Raw genomic sequence first — 21,607 nt, 5'->3', positions numbered from 1 at the left:
CTCCCAAAGTGCTGGGATTACAGGCATGAGCTATCGCATCCAGCCGAGATACTAGAATCTCTTGACTTCTGCTGAGTAACTGAGGGATAATCTCCATGATGGTCCTTTTGACAAGACAGGGATGTATTTAGGTGATAATGATACCATTATGTGGATTTCCAGCTGGAATGGATATTTCTGTCAGCACCTGGAGAGAGAATTCCATTAATGATCTTTGGGATTCTATGTTCAGTTCTGTCCTACTAAGTGATTTGGTAGGGACCTAGAAGACCCACTAATCAGATATGCAGATGATACAAGGCCGGGTGTGGTAATTACTGAGACATGATGAAATCAGGATTCAGAATCATCTGATCAAGTTAAAGCTCTAGAGAGACACCAGTAAGTTGACATTTAGTAGGAGCTCATGCAAAAATCTTGTGTTAGGTCTAAAATATGAGTTACTTCCTCACCAGATGAGAAGAAAAGCCAACTTGGAATGTGTTCATGTAAAAGGAGAAAAACAAATAAGATCTAAGAAGTGTTGTCTGATCACAAGATGAATTTAGCCAGTAATTAATAAAGATCATAAAAAAGGTTAAAGCTGAAAATACATAGATAGTTACCCATTCATCAGCTGTTACACAGCATTTTCTCTGTGTCAGGGAATGTGCTCCATGCAGGGAATAAAGGGATGAATAAGGCTGGTTCTGGCCCTTGATACACCTTGGGGAACTCATAGCAACAGATTAGGATGCATTGTAGCCCAATGGCATAAATTCTACAGATGAGGTTTCTGCAGAAAACTGTGAGACTCTAGGAAATACAGTAACTGCTTTTCTAGCATAATATAATTTCACATAGCAGGCAAGATAGAGTTTTGGAAGGAAGAATGGAAATGGAAAGTACAGTTGCAGGTGTAGTGGTAGTAGATATTTGTCTTTGTACCACCGAGTATTTGGCATTTGGCATTAGAAGACTGTAGACATCTCTCAGGTTTTGTGCTTTGGATGAGATTGGTTCAGATCCATGGAATGCATGATTGGCTCAGACAGTCAGGGCATGCTATCTTTTGGCCACTCAAGTTGGGATCAATTAGGGACAAGGTCATACCTTTCTGGGACCATTTTGTTTTTTTTAGTCAATAGGAAAATTGAACATCTGTCCAACTGGTTGCCAACAAAAGAGAAAGTAGGTGGAAGAACTAATGTAACTGTGGGATGAGTTGATGGGGGGTAAGAATGGCACCAATATTAAGGAAATACAGAAATGAAGAAACGGAAATTCTGTCCTACTATTATTAGTTCAACCTTAGACCAAGTTGTGCTTGAAATCTTGCCCATAGACTATTAATTTATACAAACCTGTTAATTCTCTTTTTCTTATATCACTTAAGCTGAATATTTTCTCATTTCTAATAAAGGGACTCCTATGCGATCGTATTTACCTGTAGTGGTTGTAGCAAAGAAAGGGCATTCCAGGCAGAGGAACAGGAGCATAGGAAAGCCCGTGCTCAGAAGCGTAGGAAAGCCAGTGGGTTCATGAAACCCTGAGTGGTGGTCTCACTGGTTTTGTAGAGTGTCCTGGCGAGAGGTGCAGCTGGGGAGCTAGGTGGAAGCTGGATTATGATGAGCCTGAGAACTTTCTGGAGTTCACTGTTTCATGTTGCCTGGTTGACAATGAGAAGCTTATTACAGCTTTTGATTGGGGCGTAGCTCTGATGTGCTGTGCAAGTATTTTCAGAATGTACAGAATGCTTCTATACTCATTTACCCCTTGTATCTTCCCATTGACACAGGGAAGTTGGTAAGTATATCTGTTTTGCAGCTGCAGAAGCTGGAATGAGCAGATTCAACAATTAGCCCAAAGTTACCTAGTGAAGATTCCAAGCTCTGCAGTGTTGAGGGGGTCTGTTGGTGGACATGAGTGGCGTGCTGACCACAAGGCAGTAGGAGGGAAATGCACAGGGTTGGAGACATCCAGCTGGGCTTTCTGGGGCAATCAGAAAGCTTTGGGTTCAGCAATGGAAAAGTTCTTCAGCTCCACAAGTGCTTTTGAGTTCAGATTCTACTAGCAGATGTTGAAATATACCAAACCTGACCCAAACAACTGTATCCTTTCCCCAAAGCCAAGCATAGCATCAGCAGTTGTCACCAATGAGGACAGCTGGGCCCAGCAAGACAAGAAGATCAGAGCAAACCGAAACCAAGAACATAATTCTGGACACACAGGAGGCCCAGGGAAGCTCTCTGGAACAGCTGGGAGACAGTTGGAGGACCTCAGGCCATAATAATTTGTGTCTGCAAGAAGAGCGTAATCTCATTTTGTAGTTGCAGGCAGATGAGGTTGGGGACTTTCGAGTTACATATATTTCATTGTCTTTTTAGGAAAAACATAAGTGTGCATATTCTGCCTGGGATCCATGCGTCTGTGTAAAAACACAGGCAGGAGCTCGCACACCTATCTCTTGCTCAACCATACTGAGTATATTGGAAAGATTGCAGCTGTGATAGGGAGCTGGTACCTGTTCTTAAGAAATAAACAGAAATAAAATACTCCCAAGGTTTTATCTATGGTATTAAAAAAAAAAAGGAGAAGAAAAGCAAAAGGCTATTTTTTAATTCCCATGTGCTAACCTCCTTCCTGCCTCAAGGCCAGTGCGTCTGGTATTTCCTTGGCCTTGAACTCTCCTGCTTCCGTTTTCCATGTCCCCTGTCTACTTCCCCTTTTACTGCAGGCTCAGCTTAAATGTTACATTATCAGGGAAGTCTTCCTTGATCTCTTGGACAGGGCAGGTTTTTCTATTTCTTGTTTTAATGGTGCTCTCTGATTTTCTTTGGAAGCACTTCTCACCTTTGCACTTCATAAGCAAATGAGGTAACTATTGGCTTATACCCCCTTTCTCCTGCTAAACCAGACATTCTGCAAAAGGAATGTCTGTCTCATGCTGTGTACCTAGAATCTAGTCCGACGTCTCGTATTTAGTAAGTGATCAGCGATGACCAGTGATGGCTGAATGCATAAATTTGGCCCTCTGACTCCAAATTAGAATCGTTTAACCACTGTTAATTGTTTGGCTGGTAGTTCCTGCATGCAGAGACCAGAAACACACATACCTCATTGGGCCAGGTGGGGATGGTGGTGAGTAGGAGCTCATACTCTTTCCCTAAGGGTATAGATAGATGCTACACCCCATGGACTGTTTGTTGCCTTACAAGCAATGTAGACCCAAACTAACCAGATCTTACAGGTTTTTAAGGAAAGTTTTGAGACCTTGATTTTATGGGTACTCTTTCAACTTTTAAATGCTGACAACATTTATTATTATTATTATTATTGAGGCAGAGTTTCGCTCTTTTTGCCCAGGCTGGAGTGCAACGGTGTGATCTCGGGTCACCACAACCTCTGCCTCCTGGGTTCAAGCAATTCTCCTGCCTCAGCCTCTCAAGTAGCTGGGATTACAGGTACCCACTACTTTGACCAGCTAATTTTTGTATTTTTTAGTAGAGATGGGGTTTTACCGTGTTGGTCAGGCTGATCTCGAACTCCCAACCTCAGATGATCCACCTGCCTCGGCCTCCCAAAGTGTTGGGATTACAGGTATGAGCCATCGCACCTGGCCAACATTAGTTTTAAAAGGTAAACGTCCTATTTGTCAGCTTGCGTTCTCTGCAGAGATGCTTGCCATACTTGCCTCTTTGCACTGCTCAGGCTGCACTGGGAGGGGAACATTCTGTCCTCAGTGCCATTTTAAAACGTGTTCACTGGAAACCACAGGCAAAAATAGGGCAGCTAGAATGAGGAAGGTTTGGAAATTATGCCATGAAGGGAGCTATGGCCTCAAATGCAGATATTTAATGTGACTCTTCAGCTTTGCTGCCTGGCTCTCCTAGTTTGGTGCCTAATTTACTGGATAAGACTCTGGACCCCAAGGTGCCCCAAGAGTTACAACTGTAAACACATGGGATGGTAGGTAGGTAATAAGACTGATTATTCACAAATACATTGGTTCTTATGCACCCACATGGATGTGATTCCTCTCCCAAGCAGACCTCAGAGGAGGTCAGAGCTTTATTTCAATTACATGGCAATTTCCCAGCTATTCCGGGAAGTGCTCTTTGGAAATTGCCATCAGAGCCTGAACATAATTTTTAAATGTCCTCAATTGTGAGAAATCTCCAGATTTGATTTTTTTTTTTTTTGAAACAGCTAAGAGTTATTTGGAGCTAAGTCCAGTGAATTAGTCTGATGATTAAGCTTACCAGTACTATTCTGGGGCCACTGTGATGTATGATTAAGCCTTAATAAGAGCGTGGTCAGGATAAGGCATGCTAGGGTTAGGCAGCAGGCCAAAGAGGAGGAGAAAAGAGACGGTACCAAGTAGAATCCTGCTTAGTATGGGTTTAGGCTATACTTACCTAGTTCCAAAATGCCTAAGATGTCAAGGCAAAGCATAAGTGAACATGGTTCGGAAGGGATTTATAACATGAGCAGGGATTTGCAGAATGAACCAGAATGCTGGAGTTCGTTCCAGCTATGCTGAGAGCTGGGAGAGCTCTCATGTTTAGGCAACTCTGCAAGCCTTGACCAGGGGCATGGACAGCAGAGCCAAACTCCTAGAGAAGAAGATTTGCAAGAAGTATGCACAGATCATAATTGAGGTCGGAGCATGAAGTAGGTTGACCATATGGATGAAAGTGCCAATCCAGGCAGAAGGTTTACATTCAGAGTGAACATAAAACTCCTTACCAAGTCCTTCACTGCCCAAGTGATGTGTTTTCTGGCTTTCTCTTCATCTTCATCTCCCCACCGACTCTCTCCCTTGTTTTCTGAACTTTAACCGGAAAATCCAACCAATGGTTTTCTTGCTGTTTCTTGAGCACATCTGGTTCATTTCTGTCCCAGGGCTGTTTGCCCTTGCTGTCCTGCCTGGGACACTCTTATGTTAAATTGGTAGATTTTCACTTGTCTGGCTCTTTTTCATGTAAGTCTCATCTCAGCTGTTAGTTTCTCACCAAGGCCTTCCTGCAACTTTGAGACCAAAATAGTTTCTCCCCACCACTAGGTACTCAAAACCCAATACTCTGTTTTTTTGTTGTTGTTGTTGTTTTGTTTTGTTTTTTGTTTGTTTTTCTTGAGACAGAGTTTCGCCCTTGTTTCCCAGGCTGGAGTGCAATGGTGCGATCTTGGCTCACCACAACCTCTGCCTCCCAGGTTCAAGCAATTATCCTGCCTCAGCCTCCTGAGTAGCTGGGATTACAGGCATGCGTGACCACATCTGGCTAATTTTGTATTAATTTAGAGACAAGGTTTCTTCATGTTGGTCAGGCTGCTCTTGAACTCCCAACCTCAGGTGATCCCCCCTTTCTTGGCCACTCGAAGTGCTAGGATTATAGGCATGAGCCACCGTGCCTGGCCAATACCCAGTTTTTTATCCTTTGTAGCATACCCAGACTTGCACTGTTATTTGTGAACTTCTTTATTTTATTTTTTGTTTTGTTTTATTTTTGTTTTTGTTTTTGTTTTGAGACGGAACAAAACTTGCTGTCGCCCAGGCTGGAGGGCAGTGGTGCAATTTTGGCTCACTGCAAGCTCTGCCTCCTGGGTTCACACCATTCTCCTGCCTAAGCCTCCTGAGTAGCTGGGATTACAGGCACACGCCACCACAACCGGCTAATTTTTTGTATTTTTAGTAGAGATGGCGTTTCACTATGTTGGCCAGGTTGGTCTTGATCTCCTGACCTTGTGATCCTCCCACCTCAGCCTCTCAAAGTTCTGGGATTATGGGCGTGAGCCACCATGCCTGGCCAACTTCTTTATTTTCTATCTCCCAGAACTAGAATAGAATTCTGTGTGGGCAGGATCTTTGTCTGATCGTCCTCTCTTTTATCCTCAGTTATAACTATGCATGATGCGTGATAGGGGCTCATTCAATATTTGTTTAATGACTCAACAAAGGAACAACAGCTTGGACCGTAGGATAGAATTAGCTCATTTAATGTAGGGGTTGAAAGAATTTAGGGGATGAATAGAATCAGCTCGCGTCACTTGGACCTGGGTCTGTTGGCAGCAAGACATAGATAGTGGGGCCTGTACCAATTGATGGATTTCAGAACTCAGGCATGTTGTCGGTCCTGAGGCTCCTAACTTGGAGACTGGGGGAGGAGAAACAAGAGATGATGGGATATCCATTGCACAATGAATGATATAAAGAGTGGATTCTGAACAATCTGGTCAATAGAATTCTTGGAAGAAGTGAGTCACCAACCAGTGACGAGTTCTGAATGTTTGTTGAGCAATGAGTCTCTCAGGGTTATAATCACATATCTTATTATATTTCCTCCTGTTTGACAGCCTTAGAGTGAAGGGTCATCTGGAGTATAGAGAGGTCTTCTGCCAGTCAAAATCCTTTCTCAAAGAGTACTGAAAAACAGGACTTTCATCACCCCAGGCTGCCTTACTGTGTAAAACAGGCTGTCTCTTCATAGAATTATTTCCTTAGGTCCTTGGGGCCTTTATTTTCTATTATTCTACTGTGTTATCACTTCCCTTTTTTTTCCTTTTCTTTTATATTTTTTTTAGAGGCAGGGTCTTTCTCTGTTGCCCAGACTAGAGTTCCGTGGTGCGACTGTGGCTCACTGCAATCTCGAACACCTGGGTTCTAGTGATCCTCCTGCCTCAGCCTCCCAGTTAGCTAGGATGACAGTCATCCACCGCCATCCCTAGCTGATTTTTAAAAAACTTTCCTGTAGAGACAGAATCCTGCTATGTTGCCCAGGCTGGTCTTAAACTCTTGGCCTCAAGCAATCCTCCCACTTCAGCCTCTCAAAGTGCTGGGATGACAGGTGCAAGCCATCATGCCCAACCTCCCTGTCTTGTTTTTAAAATAAACTCTGTAGTACCCAGAGAGTGTTTTATTTCTTTATCTTAAAACATTAATAAACCAAGCAGTTCAAAAAACAATCCTCTTCGTTAAAGCAAAATGATAACACTAACCATAACCATAATTCTAATAATAAAAATCTGGAAAATTGAACCCCTGCCAATTGCCACTTATCAACTATATTTTATTTTATTATTTTATTTTTCTCACCAACCATATTTTAAATGCTGAGATATTCTTAAGCATCAGGGGCATGGAAACTTTTTGTGCCAAGATATCCCCTGGAAATATATATGGAGGACATGTGTTCCAACATGAAGGATGGATTAAATAGATTGTAATACATTGAATCCAGCAAATATTGCCTAGTTCTGAATACTCTAGAGCAACATGAGGTGCTGTTTATAGTATCAGTGGTAAGTGCAGGTTATGAAGTGTAGAATCCCACAGTGCTTAACTACTATGTAAAAGGCACTAATGAGAAAAGACTCAAAAGGAAGGCAGAAAAAGTCTAATGGCAAATGCTGGATGACATTTTGGGGCTGTTGAAAATATGGGTGACTTTATGTCTGTTCTATTATCAAAACTTTTAAATGTGGGTATAGCACTTCTATTTTAAAAAAAAAACCTGAGGATGATTTCTTGTAAAAGCAAAATCATTCTTCTAAAGTGCTCACAGTCAGGGCGGATGGCTGAATAGAATACCAAACTCCATTATGAGTTCCATTTTTAGCTCTGTTATCAAATTCTGATGTAAAACCAACTATGACATAATCATGGTAATAAGCAACATTTGTATACCATTTTACAATTTTCCAAGGGCGTTTTCATGAGCGGTCATATTTAATCCTCACAACAACGTGGTGAGATTTAAGAATTTTCGGACTGGGTGAGACCTATGATTGTTTCTGCTTCGTGGCTTGTTTATCCTTCTCTGCTTGGCATTTTCCTCACCAGAGCTTAAAAGTACTTTGTATATTTAGACATTTAACTATAAATCGCTTTCAGATGATGTATAAACTCTTTAAATATGCCTAGTGTCAGCAGTGATTCTTGGGAAATATTTCCTTAAGAGATGCGGTAAATTTCCCTACTTCTTGTTACTTTCCTTCTCCTCCCCTCCCCTCTCTTGTCCCCAGTTGCTGATCCACAATGAAAGAGCCTCTTTTTCTACATTTGTTAGTGCTGCAGTTTCCTCACTCCCTAGTTCAGCCAGGTCTGAGTTCCTGTCCCACAACCAAGAAGAATAAGGTATGCAGACACTGGAGAGTGAGTAAGGCAGAGTAGGATTTATTAAGTGACAGAAAAGCTCTCAACAGCAAGAGGGGACCTCAAAGTGGGTTGCCAGGAATGGGGCAAAGTTCTGGGTCTTGTATGTGGCAGAAACAAGGAAGTTTTCTTTGGATTCTGCCTTAATGAAAGGGGTAAAATTCTCCCCTGGGAATGTTGCACCTGCACATGGTTGGGGTTGGCCATAGTAACTCCATCTTGGTTATTACCTATGAATGCCTAAGCAAAATCCCCTGGGGGGTGGGCACTAAAACCACAATGCTGATGTTTGTTAATGATATTGTAATGAGCTGGGTTAAGGACATTTCCATTGATTTATTGTGCCTGTGCCTAAGTTGAGATAGTCCCTTCTGAGCAAACGTCCTGGCATAAGAGGAAGTTCTTAACTACATTTCACCCCATGAGCTACTTAACAGGTGTGGTGCAGGTGCGGTCCCATGGGTGTTTTTCTTCTCCCAAAACTCTCCCTCTCTATCTTCCTACCCGGTCTCTGACTGCCTCCTCTTTCATTATAAGTTCCTTGATATCTGGAGGTAGCACAGGGCTAGGAATGTTCATGTGCCCAATGACCAGTCATCAGTAAAAGCCCCAAGAAGCCTTATCCAGGCATCTGGAAACCTGGGTCTCTTTCTGAGGGAATCTCCCTTTTCAACTGTGATTTCACTCAGCTGAGTTCCTTGGCTTCCATGTTACTCATTCATGCTTATTTGAACAACTTGACTTAAAAAAATTCTTTTAATTTCATAAAGTGTTACTATATTATCCTCTGTGAAAAACAAAACAAAGTAAAACAGAATATTAGACAGCGCTAAAATTCCCACTGATCTCCTATATCTAATTCCAGTTCCCACTCCATCCCCAAACATGACTACTGTTAACAATTTATAGTATAATGTATCAGACCATCTCCTACCTGCTGGCAAATATATGGCTGCCGAAAATGCACCACATACAATATAATTATTGTGTATATTGTATATTATTGTTCATATTGAGTGTGTGTACTTAAGAAAGTTATACTAGCCATGTAATTTGATAAATTGCTTTTCCCCCTCTTTCTCAATAATGTATCTTGGAAGTATTTACATGTTAATGCATTTTTCGTGATTGCATAATGTTCCATAGATGACTACACCAGAGTTTATTTAGTCAGTCCACTAGTACTGAATTTGGTTCCCAGGCTTTTGCCATGATGAACACACTGTAGTTAACTTCTCATTATACACCTTCTTTTGTACCTGGGTGTTTCCTTTGATATACTCTGAAAATAGTAATTGCTGCATCACAGTAAATATGTGTCATAATTTTTAAAAGATAATGCCAAGGTACTTCTCAAAGCAGTCAGTACAATTTCTACTCCTGCAATGTCTTCGCCAACTTTTGTTATCAACAACTTGGTTTTTCTGTTCTGCAAAATTTATTCAGTCTGTGATACCACTGCAGTTGATTTTGGGATTGTAATGAAATGAGATCATATACCTTGGCACTCTACTTGCCTACTGCCCATTTTCCAAACCTCAGTTTCTCCATGTTGCCATCATGCCCATGTGTAACAACCCACCATTCCATTCCACTTTCATTCAGATACAGGCTTCCATCTTTTGACCAAAATGAACTTAGCTTATTGATTATTTACTGAATTCACTTTTTCATTTCCCAAATATTACATGAATGATGGATTCCCTTTTTCCCTAGCACCCATTCAAAATGAAGTTATCATTCTGTCCTACCCATGGTCCCTTTTGTTGCCAGATCCCAATTCTAGTCACTCCCAAAGGAAATCCAGACAGTCTTTGCTTAATACTATGAAGAGGCTTAAACAGTATGTTCTGCCGCCAGCCACTCTTTCTGCCGTTCAAGAAACTCTCATTTCTTGTGCATCGATTTTGAAGGTGATGGTATAGACAACCTGTCGAGAGAGTTTGCAACATCCAGATGTTTTCATCCTCTTCCAATTACAGGAGGCTTTTGGATTGTAAAATTACAGTGCAGATGTTGAGGGACACGGGATGAACACCTGTCACAGAGATTGGCCATATTGCAGTGTGTTAAGGTCATATTTCCTGGTAGGTAGTAACAGATTGATAATGCATTCACACCACACTGCTGCTTTGTGAGAGATCTGTCTTGGCAAAGTCTCAGAGAAATCAAGGGGGAGTTGAAAGGGCTGATGTAAGGAAGAAGGATTAGTTATGTTCTTGTGTGCTTTGGGCAACCAGAATAATCCATTGTCCTCTCTGCTATCTAAGCTGTCATCCCACAGCATCCTTTCACTCCACAGATTTCACTGAGCATCAGCAATGCGCCAGGGAGTGTGCAAATGCCGTGGATACAAAGACAAGGGGAAAAAAGGATCCTATAGCTGCTCTCAGGAAGCAGACGATTTAGTGGCAGACATGGATGCAAATCAAATTTTATGCACAAATGTGAAATTGCAACTGCCATAAGTGAAATGTAACAGAAGTGTATGGTGCGAAGAGCATAGGTAACAGGGGCAATTTACTTAACCAAACAGATCGGGAAAGGCTTCTGGGAGGAAGTTACAATGCAAGTGAGAGGTAAGTAGGCAAAGAGTTAGTGGAAAAAAAAAAATCACTTCTAGCAGCAAGGAAGGCAGGTGCAAAAGTCCTGTGGCAAAAAGGTAGTGCACACTCAAGGAACTGAAGGGCAGTGTGATTGGGAGCAGCAGGCAAGGGAAAGCATAACACCCAATGTCCCAGTGTGGTTGGGGAGCTGAGCAGAGGGGCCTTGGATTCTGTGAAGGGTTTGGGGTTTTGTCCTAAGAACAATGGAATACATTAGAAAGGTATTAAGCAAGTGTGTGTGGTGATGGGGAACGGAGGTAATGACTCCATTTATATTTTGAAAAGATGAATCTGATTGCAATGTAGGAAATCAAAGGCATATCATTTCATGGTACTCCATAAAAGCATTTGAAGGCTTTCCATTGCTATCAGGATGAAATTAAAAATCTTTAACATTGTTTTTAGGACATGACCCAATATGGCTAATGTTAACTTTAAATCCTCATCTCAGAAAATGCTCCATTATCCATGTCATGCCCAGCAAGTCTAACAACTTGTTGTATTAATCAGTGATTGCTCTGATAATGCTGTGTAACAACCCCCACAAAAACTCCAAATCTCAGTGGCCCACACAAGCATTCATTTTTTCTCCTTCACGAGTCTGTGAGTTGGCTCAGGAAGTGCTGCTTCTGATTGTGGACTGCGTTCAGGTCTCATTTATTTGTTTCTTATTCTGGAATCCATGCAGTCACCCAGGTCATTTTTATTTTTATTTTTTTTTAAATGCAAAATCACAAGTATGAGCAGCTAAGCCAAACCACAAATGCCCATTTATAGTTTCTGCTCATGTCACCTTTGTTAGCGTTTCATTGGCTAAAGCAAGCCCTGTTTCAGTGCAGTGGGAAGTACAGTGTTTTTGGAAAAAGAAAGGAAGGATGGAAGAATTTTAAATTAATGATACAACCAATTGCACTTGCTCTTACTTAAATCATAGTATATGTGGGTGGTCAAGTGTAATATTTAGGAGTGCAGGCTTTGAGGCAATGCTTTGTGGCTTTGAGTCCTGGCTTTAAAACTTCCCAGCTGTGCAGGTATGGGCAAATAATTAATCTTCTGGTACATCAGTTTCATGATCTATGCAAAAAAAAAAAGATAATACCAGTGCCTACCTCCATCAGGAGGATTAATTTGGTTAAGTGCTTTGAGAAGTGCCTGGAATATAAGTGCTTAGTAAATATTAGGTGGTATTAATATACATTCATATCTTCTTATTTTAACCCAGACATGTTTTGAAAGTTTGAACTATTCCTACTTTAGAAAGTCAATGAGGTACATGCACCATATAATACAGAACAGCTCCGACAGTCTTAAGGTGTCAAACCCAGGTCTTTATCCTTCTTCAGCTTGAGACGGTGCAACAGCTACTGACCTGATTCTGAGGCAACAGCCCACAACCAGACTCTTGTATATTCTGCCATGAAACATGATCATTCAAAATGGGAAAATAAAACATGATCACACAAAATAAAAAATAGGAAAATAAAATTTGTATACATGTTTAAATCAGAACAGCTCCAGTTAGGGACAAAAACTAGTTTATATATATATATATATATATATTTTTTTTTTTTTTTTTTTTTTTTCTTTCAGAGCATTTTGGATTTTAGGCTTCTGGATGAAGGTTGTTGGCTGGTGTTAGCTTTGTAATGTGCTGGGGCCATGCATCTTCCCCTGTGTGTGTTCTCCTCTTGAAATGCCCTCTGGATCCCTCTTCATGTATAAATTCCGGTCATACATGGTCCCCGCATCACTGCTTTCCTTGGACATCTTTCATCCCCCAAGCTGGAAATAATTTCTCCTGTTGCTCCATTCTCACACTATTGATCAGTCTGTACCCCCTTGTTCTAATTACTTGTATTGATTCTTGAGTTTAGGTATGGTGTAAAACTCCAGGCATTCCATAAATGTTCTTTGACTCTGATACTAAATGCCACTATCACCTAGTTTCTTTTCTTATGCCTAATACTGATGGCTGCTACAGTCGTCACCATCGTGGTACCTACTGAGCACTTACAGTGATGTCACCACTGTAAGGAGCACTGACGCTCATCACCTGACCTGACTTCCATGGCTCTGTGCAGCAATGCTGTGGTTAGGCTTATTTTACAGATGAGGAGACTGAAGCAAAGCAAGACTTAATATCTTGCCAATTCATAAATTGTGGGATCTAAGGATGATAGCATTGAACTAACAGTCAGCCCACGGACTTTGTAGATGATATTTATTACCCCCCTTAGATACAGAACAGCTGGGTCGCACTGCTTTTTGGAGCAAGTGTCATCTGGTAATACATTTTTTAAAAAGGTATTTTTAGTTTTTGTGGGTACATAGTAGGTGTATGTATTTATGGGGTAAAAGAGATGTTTTGATAAAAGCATGCAATATGTTTATTACACATTGTGGAGGATGGGGTATCCAACCCCTCAAGCATTTATCCTTCGAGTTACAAACAATCCAATTACCCTCTTTAAGTTATTTTAAAATGTACAATTAATTTATCATGACTATAGTCATTCTATGGTGCTCTCAAATACTAGGTATTTTTCATTCTTTCTAACTATTTTTGGTGCCCATTAACCATCCCCACCTTATCCCCACAACAGCCCCACCATACCCCCACAACAGCTCCACCACTACCCTTCCCAGCCTCTGGTAACCTCCTTCTACTCTCTATGTTCATGAGGTCTAGTGATGTTTTTGAATGAACAAATGAATATTCTTTTCCACTGGGGACCTTTCTTTTATGGCATCTGTGTGTCAGAGGAAACCAGAACTGGACAGAGGTTGAAGTGGTGAAGACAGTTTTGATTTGGGAACTATTGCAATAGGGGAAGAGAGACTTCAGTGTAGAATTGGGCTTTATTATGGCTACAGCAGAGAGAAGTGGAGATTTGTGGCCAAGGAGCAAGGTGAGGGGTCAATGAAGGATCATGAATAAGGGGGATTCTGGCTAAATGGACTCAGCAGGATTCTTGTTGAGCGTAGGACAGGGTGATTGGATATCAAGGATGGGGGATAAGGAATTTGATCACATATCAAGGGTGGAGGATTTTCACTAAACTGACCAAGCAGGATTCTTGCTAAAACTAGACTAAATGGGTCAAGGACAGAGCCCCAAGGCAAGCCTACTGAAAAATGGAGCTCAGAGGATGCTAGCCGAAGTTTGTTGAAGGAGAAAATCTTGTCCCTTGGAGACGGTCATCAGGGTCTCCTTGAACAGCCCCAGTGCACCCAGTACCTCCTAGTGCACACCCCTTGCAGAAGGACAGCTCAGATTGAGAATGCTTCACAAATTCACAAATTACCTGTGTTGTACCAGCTTGTGACATCTATTCCCTGACCCAAATTTTGGAGAAGGACAGCTTTGGCATCAGTGAGGGCAGTGGGCTGGAGGAAAAAAAAATGGAGACTATCAAGGGACACAGACTCATCAATGTCCAGTTAGATGACACATCTGCTCCCTGGCCTTGAGTGGTCCTTTGGCCTGGGTCTTCCTCTGCCTTCTTTTCCATAGCTTACTCCCATCAACACACTCAGAGACATCACATCGCTCCAATGTTAACTCCTGCAAATGAACAGAGACTGGATCTTAGTTATTTTTGTGCTTTCCCTCCCCAGAATTATTATAGGGCCTGGCTCACAGGGTACACTCAGGCAATGATGATTATTTCTTTAAATGAATAATTCATTCATTGGATGGATGGATAGATCTTTGGATGAATGGATAGTCGGATGGATGAATGAATAGATGAATGAATGAATGGTGACTGTCAGACTGCTTGTTTGATGCCATACAGATCTAACTATTTTTTGCCTGAAATGTTTATTTTCAACCAGCTCTGTTGAGTCATTTCAAACACCTGAGATAGTAGCTTTTGCACCATCTCAAGCTGAAGAGGATAAAGATCTAGGTTTGACACCTGGAGACTGCATTCCTGAGCCCAGTAGGTAAAAGAGCATCGACTTCGGAGTCCCACAGACTTGCACAGCATGTTGCATTGATCAGCTGAGCTTGAGTTCCTTCATCTGCAAAGTAAATGCAATAAGCCCCACCTTCTGGGGTTGTCATGAGGATTAAGTCAAATAACATATGTGATGCCCCTTCACCAAGGCTCAGCATGGGATGGGCACTCCAGGATGCCAGCTTTGATCACTCTTCCTATTATTATTGAAAACACAGCCTGTGGATCAACTCCTCGGTCCACACCCCACTGGGCACTCCTTGTCCTAAACAGCATGTAGACTCCCAGCTTTGTAGGAAGCAGGGATTATATCCAGGGGCACCCCACTGGGTCTTGAAGTTAATCCTTCCTTCTGTAAACACTGACCTCCACCTGCTGCTAGGGCGTAGGCCTCCTAGCATCATTTGGTGCTGGGTGGAACTGGAAGCTGAGAGGGGATTTAGATCAGAGGCTGAAGTCAGCAGCAGGTATTCCTAGATGAGGCCCAAAGCAATGAATATGCAGCAGGCCAGCCTGCAGCCACTGCCAATTTTTCCAGAGGGAAGTTGACCTTGGTTTGGTGTCTCTGCTCATCCTCTGCAGAATGCACAGTGCATAGAAACTGGAGTTAGGCAACCTTGGGTGTGAGTTCCTTCTACAACCGGGTGGATATTGGGTACATCACTTAACCTCTCTGAGTTTTGGTTCCGTTACCTATGAAATGGAGATAATAATACATTCCTAAATGTGTCTTGATGAAGATACAAGATACTAAAACACTAACACATTATACTAATTGCAGGAACTGTCACCTGGTACTATACACCCAAATGGCAATTTAAAGAATGTCCAACCTACTTAGCAAAGCCCATGCATCCTATCTGTATCCCACTTTGCTTTCTACTCTCTATGTTGCAGACATCAGTACTTCAGTCCTTGGGGTTGAGGTGTGCGAGCCCCAAACTATACTCCAGTTGTCTTCTTGCTGCTTTATAACAAAAACAATTCACTGCCATATCCTTTAGCAGCTTTTTAAGTGGGAAAGAAAACTAGGGCTCCTGAGCACCAGTTTTCCCAGGCATTTTTCTAGACCCTAGACCAAGAGTTGGCAAACTATAGTCTGTGAGTCACATTTAGTCTGCCACCTGATTTTGTACAGCCCACGAGCTAAGAATGATTTTTACATTTCTAAATGGTTGAAAACCACCATGGCACCTATTTACCTATGTAACAAACCTGCGCATCCTGCTCAGGTACCCCAGAACTTAAAAAAAAAGAATTAAATCAAAAAGTAAAAGGAAAAAAAAAGAAAAAGAATATTTTGTGGTACATGAACATGAAAATCATATAAAACTCATACTTCATTGTCCATAAATGAAATATTGTTAGAACACATTCACGCCCAGTTGTTTATGTAGTCGTGTCTGTGGCTGCATTTGAGCCACAATGACAGAGCTGAGTAGTGGTAGCAGAGACAGCCTGGGTCATAAAGCTGGAAAGATTTATTGTCTGATCCTTTACAGAAAAAGTTTTCCAGGCTCAGTCCAAGGGCACGCTTTCATTTGGGTCATTCAGTGTAAGTAATGGTCCTTCCCATGGGGCGCAAGAGTCCAGGGCCTCGAAACAGTGACTGTTCAGTTGGTTTCCTCTAGGAAAGAAATGGACTGATATTGGGGGCTATGCAGTCTCTGACCTTGAACATTTTTAGATGATGGCCATGTGGCCACAGGTAGGCAACTCCATCAAGGGGATTCAAGCATCTGATTGGACAGGATCATCTCTTAAGTCCTGGTGTTATTTTTTATGAGCTCTTAACTTCTCTCAGTCTCAGTTTCTTCATTTGTAAGAAGGAAATTATAACAGCGCTTACCTCAAGGGTTATTGTGAGGCTTGAGTGGCTTAAGCATCACAGGTACTCAGCACAGGGCCTGACACATAAAAAGAATTTAAATATGCATTATTATTAATATTGTTATTACTATCATTTTCAGTCTGTCTCCTGCCTGCCATGTGAGCAAGGGTGAGTTATCCCATCCACCAAAGCCTCAGTTTCTTCATCTTTAAAACGGTGCCAATCACGAAACCCACCTCATACAGGGCTTGGGAATTTTAAATGTCTTCATGGATAGTGCATTTCTGCATGCAGTAAGCATTCAGCAGATGCTTCCTTAAACCTCCTCACTTCCCTGCGACACTGAAATTCTATGAGTTTGCAGTGTCCTTGGAGCTTCCCAGTGTGGCTTTCACCTCTGGACCCTTCATTTGTCACAAGCCATGTGCCATCCTACATCTTTCCAATGCATCTGTCACGCCTCTGTGTGAATCATCTAGACCTTTTGAGGGCTAGGTTTTTGTAAGGCCCTTCTTAGTTATCTAAAATTAAGGTGAAGTAACAGCCAGCTCCAGTGACTTTAATATACAAATTGCATCCTGGCACGGTTTGATGTAGCTGAGCCCTGGCTTGTCTCCCAGGATTGGAGAGACTGAGTAAGTTATGCTTAGCTTGTGTCGAGGAGCAGGTGGGGAGGCAGGCACCAAGGTGTGATGGCTTCAGGGGCTGCCAGGGAAGATCTTTGTGAAATGCTATTTATGCTTCATCAGGAACCCAAACAACTGCTCATGAGTCCTCAGCCTACTCCACAAAGCTTTGGCCTATTTCTTGAACACTGACGAGCTGACTTATTATAGCCATTATCTCCTTCTTCCTTAGTACTAGAAAGCCTGACCTCACAGGGCATGTGACCATTCAGAATAAGAACTACATCTTCTAGCATCCTTTGCTACCCAGTGAGGCCATGTAAGTTCTGCCCAATAGGGTATAAACAAAGGTATCCTGGGAAACTCCCTAAAAATGTTCTTTAAAGGGAGGGGACCCACTCCTTTTAATTGCTTTGTCTGTCCTCTTGGGTGGAATGTGGATGAGATGGGTGGAGCATGAGTGGCCATCTTAGACCATGTCATAAATTGGATTCCCTCTGAAGAGCAGGCTCTAGAGCTTTGAGACCAAGTGATTTATTTGCCAAGTGGTTCCGGGAAGCATTGGTAAGGTCAGGAGTGAGAAAGTGAAACAAGAAGGGAAGGATGCCAATTATGGGTGTGTTCATGAAGAAATTATGTTGGATTCTTCCTGCTGGGGAACTCTGGTGAACCATGCAGCACGTATTTCAGAACTGTCCACCTTGAAAGGTGAGGGAGCTGGGGTATTTATATACCCAGTTCTGTCTACCATTGATTGAGGGGTGCTCCTGGGGGTGCTACCTCCCTGGCACTTCCAGTTTGCTTTTTGTGGACTGAACATCCAGCTTAGCACAGAAAGGGGAAAAGTCTCAGGTGCTTGCAAAAAGGACCTGTCTGAATGTTTAGAGATGGTGAATACTTAGGGGATATAGGAGAACTGGCAGCAATTGCTATAGACCAAGAGGTTGAGCATGCAGAGCAAAATAAAAGAAGGTGCTTTGCTCCTTGCTGACTGTGACACCATCACCCCAGGCTTGGATGGCTTATCTTTAGACTTTGTGTCAAAGAAAAAAAATTATCTTTTTAAAAGCCATTGTTCGGTTTTCGGTCACTCAAAGCCAAACCTAATCCCAAATGCTCTATCACATAGTAATAATGATAGTAAAGGCAACTAGCTTGAATCTGCTTACCCGTTTATTATCCTTCTTTCTCCTCCCTTTCTACCCCTGCCAAAGGTGAGCTTTACGACAGAAGAGACAGAATCATTTCTAGCTGCTTGATCACACTGCCCACTCCTTAATAGGGTGTCTGATACATGGAAATCACTCAGAAAATATTTATTGAATAAATGAATAAATAAGCAACAAAAGAACAAAATATAAAAGAAAAAAAGCCAAGATTTAATGCTGATCTGATTCCAGTTTTTCACCTCTTCACCACTATGTTACGGTGAAAATTTAGAAATCTTATTCTGTAATTGGTGGAAAGAACCCAGTAAAAGTTAAGCATCCCAAATCCAAAACTCCCAAATCCAAAATGCTTCAAAATCTGAAACTGTTTGAGCACCAAGGTGACTCTCAAGGGAAATGCTCTTTAGAGCATTTTGGAGTTCAGAATTTTGGATTTGGGATGCTTGGCTGGTAAGTATAATGGAAGTATTCCAAAAAAAAAAAAAAATCTGAACTACTTCTTATCCCAGTCATTTCATATAAGAGATTCTCAACCTGTCTAATGCCAGAGAGCCTGAGTCTTGGCAAAGACAGAAGCCTGGGATGAGAGGGACCAATGAATATGCTTATGAAATAATTTTTATAAAAAGTCAACATAAAGAGTTGAGTTAGAGACTTGAAACAAAGGTCAGTGGCAGCTTTTCACCTAGAAGCTCTGTAAAGGTCAGTGCTAACCGAGAGAATGGGTGGTCCTATGCAGGCTATTGGTGTCTAGCAGGGTGACTCTGGGAACAAGATATTTCTGTAAACTCTACTACATCCCTCCCTTGTCACTCAAAGCTCCTCATGAGTTGCTGAATCTGTGACCAGAAAACCTTATAGGTACCCTGGACCTCTGGTGCAGTGGCATTTACCCTACAATTGTTCAAAGAGAGGCTAGTTGGCAATGGGTCAGGGATGCTGTAGAGGGATATGTCTCTAGGCTAGGGGACAAGACAAGACAGCCTCTGCAGAATGTCCTAAAGGTGTAATAAACCTCATCAGTTGCTTTATAGCCTTCAGAATGAGTTTCTAATCCACAATTGGCAAGCACCTTTTTTTTCTTAGTGCAAGTTTTCATTCCTGACAGTTGGTCTCCGGGAAACCCATAAAAGTCTACAGTTTTAAGCAATTGCCTTTACTGCTAACACTTCCAGTGAATTTCCCAGTAGGAACCTTTATGATAGTTCTGCAAATATATGAGTATGCAAATTATATGGATCTGTGGGCATCTTGCTAACCCCCATGCTCTGAGAGCTTGACCGCAAGTTTCTCAGTGGCATCTGTGTTCTCAGGGCACTTGAAATAATATAATATAATTCATGTATTCATTCAACAAGCATTTATAGGAGTGGTTAGTGTGTTTTAGGCACTAGATGGTAGAAAATGATACCAATGTGAGTAAGACATGGTCCTGTAGCTTGCAGTGTTTTGGGAGAAATACGCTCAATTATATTACAATGTGATGTACACTTTTATTTTTTTTTAAGTGGGAGTCTTGCTCTGTCTCCCAGGTTGGAGTGCAGTGGTGCGATCTCAGTTCACTGCAACCTCCGCCTCCTGGGTTCAAGCAATTCTCCTGCCTCAGCCTCCCAAGTAGCTGGGATTACAAGTGCCTGCCACCATGCCTGGCTAATTATTTTGTATTTTAGTTGAGATGGGGTTTCACTATGTAGGTCAAGCTGGTCTCGAACTCCTGACCTCAAATGATCCGCCCGCCTCAGCCTCCCAAAGTGCTGGGATTATAGGTGTGAGCCACCGTGCCCAGCCAATGTGTACTTTTTAAAGGTATGCAGAGAAAAGAGTGACTAAGTTCACCTGAAATTTCGAGAAGCATCCTTTCATCTTATGCTTCAACAACATGAAACATTGTTCGCCATTTTTCAAATGCCTCCATGCTTTCGTTCATATTGGTCCCTCGCCCTAGACACCTTCTCTTCACTGCTGTCTCAGCAAAGTTTTATTCATACCTCAAGGCTACAGCAGCCCATGTTGGTAACCTACCCAAAAGTTGTTCTTGTTTGCTCTATGTTGATAGAATCTTGTTTAGGGGACAAAACAAGGATGCCCCTTTTTACCACTTCTATTCAACCTAGTACTCAAAGTCCCAGGCAGAGTAACCAGGCAAGAGAAAGAAGTAAAGGGCATCCAAATTGGAAAGGAGGAAGTCAAACTACTCCTAGTTCCAATAGTATGATTTTATACCTAGAAAACTCAACAGATTCCTCCAAAAGATGTGTAGATTTGATAAATGAATTCAGTAAAGTCTAATGTTACAAATCATAACTTACGCTTTTATATGGCTGCACTTGGGCAATAAATTCTCAGCTGGGGAAAAAGAAAGGACGGGTTTTGTGTTGAGTCTGGGTGGATCTGGAGACAAGAAGGCTACTACAACATTTCAGTGGAGAGACGATCAGAGCCCAAAGAGAGTGGTGAAGGCGGGAAGACGCGAGGCTGGAGAATGATGACTCCAATGTGTTGTGGTCAGAGCTGGTCACAGTTGCTCACTGATGGCTTTTCCAAAGGCCTTCTGATTCCCGCTTTAGAAAAACCTCCCCCATGTCTCAGTCACAAAGCACAGCACCAGCTTGAACCCCTTCCCCTGCCTCTTCTCTGGCAAAGGCCCGGAAAGGAAAATAGTTGTATGTGATTCAGAGCAGTGAGCACATTACGGCACAGATTTGTTTAATTAAATTTTATCTGCAGCAGTGTAGCCTATGAAAGATCAGTGAACCTTCATAGCTCTCTCTCTCTCTTTTTTTTTTTTTTTTTTTTTTTGAGACGGAGTTTCGCTCTTGTTGCCCAGGCTGGACTGCAATAGCGTGATCTCCACTCACTGCAACCTCTGCCTCTTGGATTCAAGCAATTCTCCTTCTGTAGCCTGTAGCTGGGATTACAGGTGCCTGCCACCACGCCACACTCATTTTTTGTATTTTTAGTAGAGATGGGGTTTCACCGTGTTGGCCAGGCTGGTCTTGAACTCCTGACCTCAGGTGATCTGCCCGCCTCGGCCTCCCAAAATGCTGGCATTACAGGCGTGAGTGACCACACCTGGCCCTTCATAGCTCTCTTAATGCATGCACTTTAAATCACAAAACTTCTACCTTGAATAAAGGAGACTTGTTGTTTGGCTCAGTTTGGTGTTTTCTGGGAGCCTGCTATGAATTCTTGAGATACAGACAGATGTGGAGACAGACAGGTGGCTGTTGGCTGTACGGGGATCAGCAGGTGCTTGTGTTTCCTTAGACTCTTCTTGTAAGG

General features: G+C 42.1%; 1 protein-coding gene and 1 long non-coding RNA gene across 2 annotated transcripts in view; one reads left to right on the top strand and one right to left on the bottom strand.

Moving 5' to 3' along the window:
* HS3ST4 (heparan sulfate-glucosamine 3-sulfotransferase 4) overlaps nucleotides 1–21,607 on the top strand; it is a 441,164-nt gene that overhangs the window by 248,247 nt on the left and 171,310 nt on the right. The gene's annotated exons all lie outside the window — the stretch shown is intronic.
* LOC126944410 (uncharacterized) overlaps nucleotides 14,806–21,607 on the bottom strand; it is a 44,362-nt gene continuing 37,560 nt past the window's right edge. The window contains exons 3-4 of the long non-coding RNA XR_007722044.1: nucleotides 16,549–16,606; nucleotides 14,806–15,392 (exon numbers count right to left, since the gene is read on the bottom strand). This is a non-coding gene — a long non-coding RNA (uncharacterized LOC126944410). The remainder of the gene's footprint in view (nucleotides 15,393–16,548; nucleotides 16,607–21,607) is intronic.

This window comes from Macaca thibetana, chromosome 20, assembly GCF_024542745.1.
Source record: "Macaca thibetana thibetana isolate TM-01 chromosome 20, ASM2454274v1, whole genome shotgun sequence".
NCBI lineage: Eukaryota > Metazoa > Chordata > Mammalia > Primates > Cercopithecidae > Macaca > Macaca thibetana.
The sequence above is the reverse complement of the archived record's forward strand: the minus strand, read 5'-3'. Positions and strand labels throughout refer to the sequence as shown.